This window comes from Pseudorasbora parva, chromosome 5 (assembly GCF_024679245.1).
Source record: "Pseudorasbora parva isolate DD20220531a chromosome 5, ASM2467924v1, whole genome shotgun sequence".
NCBI lineage: Eukaryota > Metazoa > Chordata > Actinopteri > Cypriniformes > Gobionidae > Pseudorasbora > Pseudorasbora parva.
This window is the reverse complement of record NC_090176.1, coordinates 48094093-48104440: the sequence shown is the minus strand read 5'-3', so window position 1 is coordinate 48104440 and position 10348 is coordinate 48094093. Positions and strand designations below refer to the sequence as shown.

General features: G+C 39.1%; 1 long non-coding RNA gene across 1 annotated transcript in view; it reads left to right on the top strand.

Moving 5' to 3' along the window:
* The first annotated feature begins 10175 nt into the window (after positions 1-10175).
* The window catches only part of LOC137075691 (uncharacterized), a 35960-nt gene continuing 35787 nt past the window's right edge, over positions 10176-10348 (top strand). The window contains exon 1 of the long non-coding RNA XR_010905083.1: positions 10176-10315. This is a non-coding gene — a long non-coding RNA (uncharacterized lncRNA). The remainder of the gene's footprint in view (positions 10316-10348) is intronic.

Sequence of the window (10348 nt, the reverse complement as noted above, 5' to 3'; positions counted from 1 at the left end):
CTCAGCATTGCTTCATTACAGAGCATCAAAGAAATCAATGGCCCAGCGGGGCTGCTATCACAGAGTATACAAGAGCGTGCGCGCGCACTCGTATAGAAATCTCACCCGTAGCCCCGTCGCACCTTGAGCTGTAACTCTCCTGAGCGCGCCGACACTCTGACAGCGAGGAAAATAAATCCCCTCCTTCATTTGCCACAGAATTCAGCGCACAAGTGGCTGTAATCAATAAACACACAGTCGAGCGGAGTGATTTACGCGGCCCCGTGTTTCACGCACAAAGGAAAGCTCAGTTCCCCCCACAGGCAGGCACCATAATGGAGGCCTTTCAATCTTAATGGACGGCTACGATTGTCATGCTTGTTGTAGCAGTATTCAAAAGCACCATCCGATCAGCCTGCAGGACAGCGCGGAGCAGACAGATGATTAGGTACTGCAAACGAGCCTTATCGCCGAGGGAAATTGATGACTCAATCCGAGGGAAGATGGACGACTTCATTTGTGTCATATAAAGAGCTGTATCGCTCATAACGGCGTTATGATTGAGGTTTAAGGGAAGCGTTCATAATGACATTACATCCAGATATGCCTCTCCTCTTCATCTGGCATCCATCCATGTGTGTGTGTGTGTGTGTGTGTGTGTGTGTGTGTGTGTGTGTGTGTGTGTGTGTGTGTGTGGGAGAGAGAGAAGGCTGGTAAGAGGCAGAGAGAGAAATAAATGGGTATTGCTTTTTCTTAGCTCAGAAGACTTAATGGAGATCTCAGCTGAAGTATCAACACTGTCTCAGAATCTAATTTTGAAATACAGTATGAAGCTATAACGCTATTGTGACATGTTTGAGCTCATACTGAGATCTCTGACTTTGACTGAAGACTGTCTTGTTCATTCTAAGCACCTCTTCTGAAACTCTAGAAGACATTCATGAGGTTTCTGGGGTCATTCGCTCCAGTTCAAGTCTCAATTTTCTCTCCATTCAATCTAATCTAGTGGTTCTCAACTGGTCCAGGATCCAGGTTTGAAGTGGTCACCCATTACTTAAAATTAAGCAGAAATATGAAATATTGAAATATATTGTCATATCATTTTACACATTTAAAACAGTAGCTCATGGCACAGTACCAGTCAAAAGTTTGGATCCTATTACTATTTCTGACAGTTTTTAATGTTTTTGAAATAAGACTTTTATGCTCATCAATGCTGCATTTATTTGATCAAAAATACAGAAAAGGTCTGTAATATTGTGACATGTTATTACAATTTAAAATAAAGATTTTCTATTTCAATATATTGCAAAATGTAATTTTTTCTGTGATCAAAGATGCATTGATCTTCAGTGTCACATGATCCTTCAGAAATCATATCATGATGATTTATTATTAGTGTTGGAAACAGTTGTGCTGCTTAATATTTTGTATAACCTGTGCTGCTTAATCATTTTGTAAAATACTTTTTCCAGGATTCTTTGATGAATAAAATGTAAACAAAAAAGAACAGCATTTATTTAAAATATAATTTTTTTGTAACAATATACACTACCATTCAAAAGTTTGGGGTCCATAATTAATTTGTTGTTGTTGTTGTTGTTGTTTTTTGAGAGAGAGAGAGAGAGAGAGAGAGAGAGAGAGATAAAGAGATAAATATTTGTATTCGGCAAGGATGTGTTAAATTGATTAAAAGTGATAGTAAAGATTTATATTAGAAAATATTTAATTCTGTTCTTTTTATTCATCAATCAATCCTGACAAAAATATCACAGATTCCCAAAAAATATTAAGCAACACAACTGTTTTCAACATTGATAATAAATCCTATGAGAATGATTTCTGAAGGATCATGTGACACTGAAGACTGGAGTAATGATACTGAAAATTAAGCTTTGATCACAGGATTACATTTTAATTTAAAGTATATTAAAATAGAAAACCATTATTTAAAATCGTAATAATATTTTACAATATTGAAGGGTTTTTTTTTTGTATTTTTGATCAAATAAATTAATGCTTTGATGAACATAAGTCTTTCAAAAACATTAAAAATAGTAATAGTGTCCAATCTTTTTTACCGGTATACTGTTTGTGTGCACGCAAAGTATATGTAGTAAAGCTCTATATTGTTTTACAAATTTTTTTTTTTAGGATATATATGTTTGCATTATTTTAGTTATATATATATATATATATATATATATATATATATATATATATATATATATATATATATATATATATATATATATATATCTTATAGGAGGAACAGAGCAAGTACAAACGAGCCAGAGATGGAGGAAAGTGAATCGACGAGGGAACAAAGAGAAAACACTTGAGGCGGTCATTCCTGGCAGAGAGCTGGCAGCTCCTGCGCTTTCTTTCCTTTTCTTTTTTCCCTGCAATTTTAAAATGTTTCCCTCCACCTCCAGCAAAGTGCAATAACAGTGTACAGATTGCTTATGTCATCACATTTTGACAAACTTCCCAATCCAATTTGACCTTCATTTTCACCCATCTGCTTCCCCTTTATTTCACCGTTCCAGCACTCTTTCTCTTTCTCCAGATTTCCCTTCCTGTCATTCCATTTTAATTCCTTCTTTTCTTGTCAGTAAACCTATATCATAACCTCTCATGTCTCGTACACAGTTAAAGTTCACGTTTTGGAGTTAAGATCTGTAGACAGGAACATGAACACTCATAAGACGGTCAAATATGGTTCAATTTTTCCAAACTGTCCTCTTCGCCCGACGGGTTGAACTGTTGGCATCCATGTTTCTTGTGTAGAGATCATAGTTCTGCTATGGTTATCGCTTCATTCCAGGACTTTCATGTGACTGGCTTCTAGTGTTTATTTGATTGAACATTATACTTAAGTACAAAATTCAAGTGTGCTATTGGCTATACTTCTTTTAAATTAAAAATAAGAAAGAAGACTTTGTCTACATTTTATTTACTTCTTAGAAATGTATTTAAAAATGTGCTTAAAGGCACGATATGTAAATTGTTTGGATTAAAATATCCAAAAGCCACTAGAACACTGTTACATATTTTGTTGACTTGTGTACTAACATTATGCCAAATGTTTCCAAAAAAAGAATTTTTAACCGACACCGACCATGTGTTGGTCTTCCTTGATTTCCGGAAAACTGAAATAATTATTTTGTTGTTGTAGAAACCATGGAAACACCAAAAAGGCTTTTATAAATGATGTGTTTTATTAGACCGGTGACCAACTGTTTGGACCCTTCATGGACAAAAAACGAATCATCGTTAGCTCAACACAGTTAGTCTTATTGTTTAAATCAGCATATTCTGGTTAGGAGTGTTTTGAAGCATGGCAGCTGGTTTGAGCTGGTTTATGATGGTCCTTCATTAGTCCTGAGCTGGAGCTAGTTTCTCAGGACCAGCGCTTGACCAGTTTAAACCAGCTGCTTTAAAACACCCTAACCAGCATATGCTGTTTTTTTTTCAACAGGGTTTCTTGATTTACCACAGGTACCATGTTTTACATGTCTAATATCAGTCTAGCTCAGGGGTTTTCAAACTTTATGATGCCAAGGACCCCCAGATATGATGAACCTTTATGAGGGACCCCCTTCTTAAAATCCATCTATTTTTATGTACGAAAAAACATTTACACAGTTAGTTGGATGTTGGATGATAAACCTGAAGAATTTTTAATTAAAATGATTTGAATGCAACTTTCACATAAATATATACATGCAACGTACATACTATGTTAAACTGCCTTACAACCACAGTGAGAAAGATAAAGGGGACTATAGTGAGAAACACTCAATAAAGACACAAAGCAAACATACAATTCTAGAATTTATATGGCAAGAAAGGAGAGAAACATTTAGAAATGAAACCATCAGAATATTCGGTAGACTTTATCCATTTTTGCTTAGTCTTTTTATTCTCTGAAATTTTCTGGGGACCCCTTAGAACCTTCTGGAGGACCCCTGGGGGTCCCCGGACCCCAGTTTGAAAACCCCTGGTCTAGCTCACTGTGTGAACAAGTGTCTCATAGTATCTGAGCGAACGGACAGAACATTATAACACAACTCTCAACACACTCAAATGTGTGTAATATGATGATTTAAAAAATGCCATTATTTTATTTTAAAAAGTTAATAATCGTATTTTATTGACAACATTTTTTAGTTATTTTATTATTATATCATAACATTTTAAGCTATCATATGCACATTACAATGTACCCCACGGATGGGTCATGTTTTCACATTTTACTTCCATTCTTTCGGGGGGAAAATCAAGAAAAAAGTATACACTATTAGACTAGACATTGAAAATTAATGTGGGGAAAAATAAAAACTCTGATTTACTCAAACTGAGAAATTCAAACAGCATTAGGTTGGTCCTCGCTTATACATGAGAGCCCATCAATCAAACTCATCAAGCATTATGCAAAAACCACTGTAAAAAAACACATTTGATTTTTTTCAGTATAATAAACTGGCCAAATGTTACTGAATGAACCCATGGAGAGGAAACTAATGTGAAGCTAACTAATGTGTAATGTTTTAACCATCGCTCTAATCCAAATTTTCCGAAATGACATAAGTTTGTCTTTGAATTTTTTGGGGGGATTTTCTAAAGTTTTTGTTTAAAATGCCGCCTTTTTAACGAAATACACCCACATTCAAGTGTTAAGGTGTTTTTAAAATATAAATAGTAAATTATAAGTAGGATGTTATGTTCACTTAAATAAAACTTAAAAGTATACTTGCAGTTTAAAACTAATAAACCAATAGCCTAGTTTACTGAGAGTGTACTTTAATAAACATATTTTTTACTACAAGTATTAAAATAGTAAACTACTAGTATGCTTATAAGTTGAACGTTGGTATGCTGCATGTTATTTATTCATTTTTTTATGTGTATTGTTAATGGATAATTTCTTTCTTTCTATATCTATCTATCTATCTATCTATCTATCTATCTATCTATCTATCTATCTATCTATCTATCTATCTATCTATCTATCCATCCATCCATCCATCCATCCTTCCATCCATCCATCCATCCATCCATCCATCCATCCATCCATCCATCCATCCATCCATCCATCCTATATTTACCTCGAATCTGTTATAAAAACATGTTAAGAAATTATACACCTCATAACGTTATAAAATTTGTGTATAATATTTTAACATAGTAGCTATAGAGATTATAAAAAGAAAAAAATTAAGTATTGAAACCGCCAGTAGGAGGCAGCGATTCACTGTTTTAAAGCTACACTGTGTGATATTTTCCCCCCATCTAGCGGTGAAAAGCTATATGACCATCCAGTGAATATTAGTTTCTGTTCCTCTCAATATACCAAAAGTTTTAACCATAGATATGTATACATATCTGTGGTTTTGGCTTCCAGTTCGACCTCGTCATCATGGCTGCGTCCAAAACCTGGACAATGCTGCCTTCGGAGGACACATTTGAAGGCAGGAAGGCATCAAGCTGCGTCCGAATCTAATATTTGCTTCACTTCCTGTCTTCTGAGATACCTTTATCTGATCGATTTTTGAAGGCAGCATGTGTCCTTCGCTGCCTTTGATATCCCACAGTCCTGTGCTTTAAGTGACAGTTGAGCTGGCAAAAAAAGATGGCGTCCAGAAGTTGCGTTTGCTGGTCAGTTTGTGTATAAATGTACGATTTTTACCAACATATTACACTTCTGATGTCATTTCTAGCGAGAAATCACTACTATAGAAATTAAATATGTGTTTAGTTCTCACCAAAGCTCTCTCTATTTTGCTGTAGATCATTAAAGTGTTACGGCCGTTTCACACCGCAAGCGTGAGCGGCGCGTGAGCAGCGCGTATTTTTTTCGGCGCCCATGTTAATCAATCCCTGCGTCCCAATTCGCATACTATCCATCCTAAATAGTATTCGAAAATAGAATTAGTATGTCCCAAATCGTAGTATGTTGAAAAGAGTATTCCAAAGATTCCCGGATGGTTTACTATTTCCGGTCCGAATTCACAGTATGGATCGATGGGCACTCTAACGGCTGATATTGCCCACAACCCATTGCGAGTTGGACGAGGATTCGATTAGAACTACAAACGCGGATAAAAAGCGTTAAAAAACTACAAACATGACGGATGTGCGAGTTCGACGGTTAAGTAGAGAAGTTTAGATAAAGGGGTTAGAGTGGCCAACTACCAATATTTAACCTGACAAAAATATATTTATTCAGTGTTGTCACATTATATTTCACCCGCAGCAGCATTGAGAACTTTTGAAATGACACGTTTGGCCATTAACTTTTAAATGCATCATTATATTTAAACTGTAAATACATGAGGAGAGTCTCTGCATTAAAGACCCACAAATGGCAGATCAACGAGCGGCTACATTTCTCTCCGATACGGTAGGAGATTAAACTGAATGTGAAGGATTTGAACTGTGACGAATCTGACGATGATTGACAGGGCAGATAAACGGTGACGGGATGCACGTAACTAAGCGACAGAGTCCGTTAAAGATGGCGAAGTAGTCCCGAAGCTTGCATACTTTTCTGCTACACACTCAAAAGTATATACTTTTTCTTCACAAAAAGAGTACTTACTTTTAGGACGTAGTATAAGTAGGCGAATTGGGACGCAGCAAATGAGTGCATTCACACCGGGAGCAGGAGCAGCACGTGAGCGTCAAGCAGGAGCGTCGCGTGAGCAGCAGTGAAGCGGGGGTTAGGCCGGTGACACACTGCAAGCGTGTCGTGAGCGTCTCGGCTGCGTGGCGTGTCCGTTTTTATTTCGGCTCCCATATTAACCGGTTAGCGCTTGCATACTGCCTGCGTCAGCCGCGCGGCTCACGCGCGGTCCGAGCCGCGCGGAAAACGCGTGCATGCTTCAAATAGAAGAGTCGCCTATTTTTCACGCGACACGCGAGCGTGTTGGAAGCGTTTCTAGGCAAAACAGCATAGGAAAAGGAGTTTATATGCCATTTTGACACGAATACATATTAATAAATGACATTTTCATGTGTGAAAGTCTTTAGGTTAACATAAATGCAGATATAGGCCTACTTGTAATAACAAAAAACAACATAATTATCGTTTTGAAATATTAAACCTGTCAATACAGAACGAAATATTCTGTAGCCTATTTTGCCGTCAATGCCAATATGTATGGTCAATAGGCTACTGCCGACGTTGTATTTGCTGTATCAATAGGCAATATATTTATATTTAACATGAAGTATAGGGCTTCCCAGCAGCAGCAGCGCCGCGTCAGACACGCTTCTAGTGTGCAAAGACAGAGAAAACGCCAAGCAGCCGCCCCGCGGCTGACACGCAGCAGAAACGCCACGCTTGCAGTGTGTCTCCGGCCTTACGCTGAAGTGCTGCTCAAGCGCTGCTCACGCTTGCGGTGTGAAACAGGCGTTAGGCCGGTGACACACTGCAAGCGTGTCGTGAGCGTCTCGGCTGCGTGGCGTGTCCGTTTTTATTTCGGCTCCCATATTAACCGGTTAGCGCTTGCATACTGCCTGCGTCAGCCGCGCGGCTCACGCGCGGTCCGAGCCGCGCGGAAAACGCGTGCATGCTTCAAATAGAAGAGTCGCCTATTTTTCACGCGACACGCGAGCGTGTTGGAAGCGTTTCTAGGCAAAACAGCATAGGAAAAGGAGTTTATATGCCATTTTGACACGAATACATATTAATAAATGACATTTTCATGTGTGAAAGTCTTTAGGTTAACATAAATGCAGATATAGGCCTACTTGTAATAACAAAAAACAACATAATTATCGTTTTGAAATATTAAACCTGTCAATACAGAACGAAATATTCTGTAGCCTATTTTGCCGTCAATGCCAATATGTATGGTCAATAGGCTACTGCCGACGTTGTATTTGCTGTATCAATAGGCAATATATTTATATTTAACATGAAGTATAGGGCTTCCCAGCAGCAGCAGCGCCGCGTCAGACACGCTTCTAGTGTGCAAAGACAGAGAAAACGCCAAGCAGCCGCCCCGCGGCTGACACGCAGCAGAAACGCCACGCTTGCAGTGTGTCTCCGGCCTTACGCTGAAGTGCTGCTCAAGCGCTGCTCACGCTTGCGGTGTGAAACAGGCGTTAGGCCGGTGACACACTGCAAGCGTGTCGTGAGCGTCTCGGCTGCGTGGCGTGTCCGTTTTTATTTCGGCTCCCATATTAACCGGTTAGCGCTTGCATACTGCCTGCGTCAGCCGCGCGGCTCACGCGCGGTCCGAGCCGCGCGGAAAACGCGTGCATGCTTCAAATAGAAGAGTCGCCTATTTTTCACGCGACACGCGAGCGTGTTGGAAGCGTTTCTAGGCAAAACAGCATAGGAAAAGGAGTTTATATGCCATTTTGACACGAATACATATTAATAAATGACATTTTCATGTGTGAAAGTCTTTAGGTTAACATAAATGCAGATATAGGCCTACTTGTAATAACAAAAAACAACATAATTATCGTTTTGAAATATTAAACCTGTCAATACAGAACGAAATATTCTGTAGCCTATTTTGCCGTCAATGCCAATATGTATGGTCAATAGGCTACTGCCGACGTTGTATTTGCTGTATCAATAGGCAATATATTTATATTTAACATGAAGTATAGGGCTTCCCAGCAGCAGCAGCGCCGCGTCAGACACGCTTCTAGTGTGCAAAGACAGAGAAAACGCCAAGCAGCCGCCCCGCGGCTGACACGCAGCAGAAACGCCACGCTTGCAGTGTGTCTCCGGCCTTACGCCTGTTTCACACCGCAAGCGTGAGCAGCGGGTGAGCTGCACTTCAGCGTAACTACACCGTGACTGCAGCTGCAGACGCGCGAGTGTATTCACACTGGAAGCGTTGGTGCAGCGTCACAGCAGCGGCTCCCACAATGATAGAGCCTATACCTGTCTGAGTATTAAATACTAAACTAAAATAAATTATTATATTTTCTGCCTAGTTTACTTTACTTTTTATAATACTTTCACCCAAACTGAATAATTAAAACAAGTTTAAATGGGTAAATCTTCTACAGATGATTTTTATTCTTCGTTTTATTTTTCTGCATTTTGAGCGCTTTTGTGATATTATATTTATTTTGTCCATCAAAAGTGTGCTTTCGTTTTGCACCGTGACTGCAGCTGCAGACCGAGAGCCTTTACCTGTCTGAGTATTAAATACTAAACTAAACGAAAGTTTGTTATATTTTCTGGCTAGTTTACTTTATTTTTTATAATCATAACCATACTTTCACCCAAACTGAATAATCAAAACAAGTTTAAATTGCTAAAATCTTCCACAGATATTTTTATTCTTCGTTTTCTTCTCTGACATACTCCAGTTATTGTTCAAATACACTACACGTGCTTCCTGTGTGCATTTTAGGCACTTTTTGTGTGAAATCACATTTATTTTGTCCTTTAAAAGTGTGCTTTCACTTTAATTGAGCGTCAGAAGCGTCAGCAGCGCAGCAAAAATAGGCTCGCAGCCGAAACCCCCGCTTCACTGCTGCTCACGCGACGCTCCTGCTTGACGCTCACGTGCTGCTCCTGCTCCCGGTGTGAATGCACTCATTGATTAACATGGGCGCCGAAAAAAATACGCGCTGCTCACGCGCCGCTCACGCTTGCGGTGTGAAACGGCCGTTACAAGTCATGTCTGATGAGTCAGAGGCAACGAGTCAGCAGCCTAGGTTTTCGGTCGCAGCCCATGAGTGCCGCGAAACGCGAAGCTTGAATTTACGGGTATGTCCCTCTTTGGCTAATGTATGTAGGCCTACTTTCAAGATGAATGTGCAACATGGCGACCGGCATTCAAGCCCTTCACCCGTATGCATTTTCCCGGTATTTTCAATGGCATATTATAAACTTACGAGAATACTTGAAATAAGTAAATATATACATTATTGAGCACATATATTTTTGAAAGAACTAAGTGTTTTTAGCTAAGAATAAACAAAAAAAGTTACACAGTGTAGCTAATGAGTGAGCCACTTAAATCGTAACAGATGGATTTGAATATTGGGTATTACTTCCCGCTAATCCCCGCATAAACTACGCCCATGGGTAACGCAGCTCTGTTTATCATAGATATATTTAAGTGTGTTTAAAATGATGGTATGACGTTACTTTATGCGTTTGCTCGGCGGCTGCTGTGATACTTGTTCACACTGCAGTGAGCATTTCTGCAGAATAAAACCAGAAACCGAGGATAACGCAGAAATATGACGCATATTGACAGGCGACTCTCAGGCGCTGTGCTGAGACGTCGCGGGTCCTTGGTTAAAATAGCAATTTTCTTTTTACAATTTAGTTGGAAATATTTGGGATATTGTAAGTACTCAATTGAAAGAAATATAGAACACT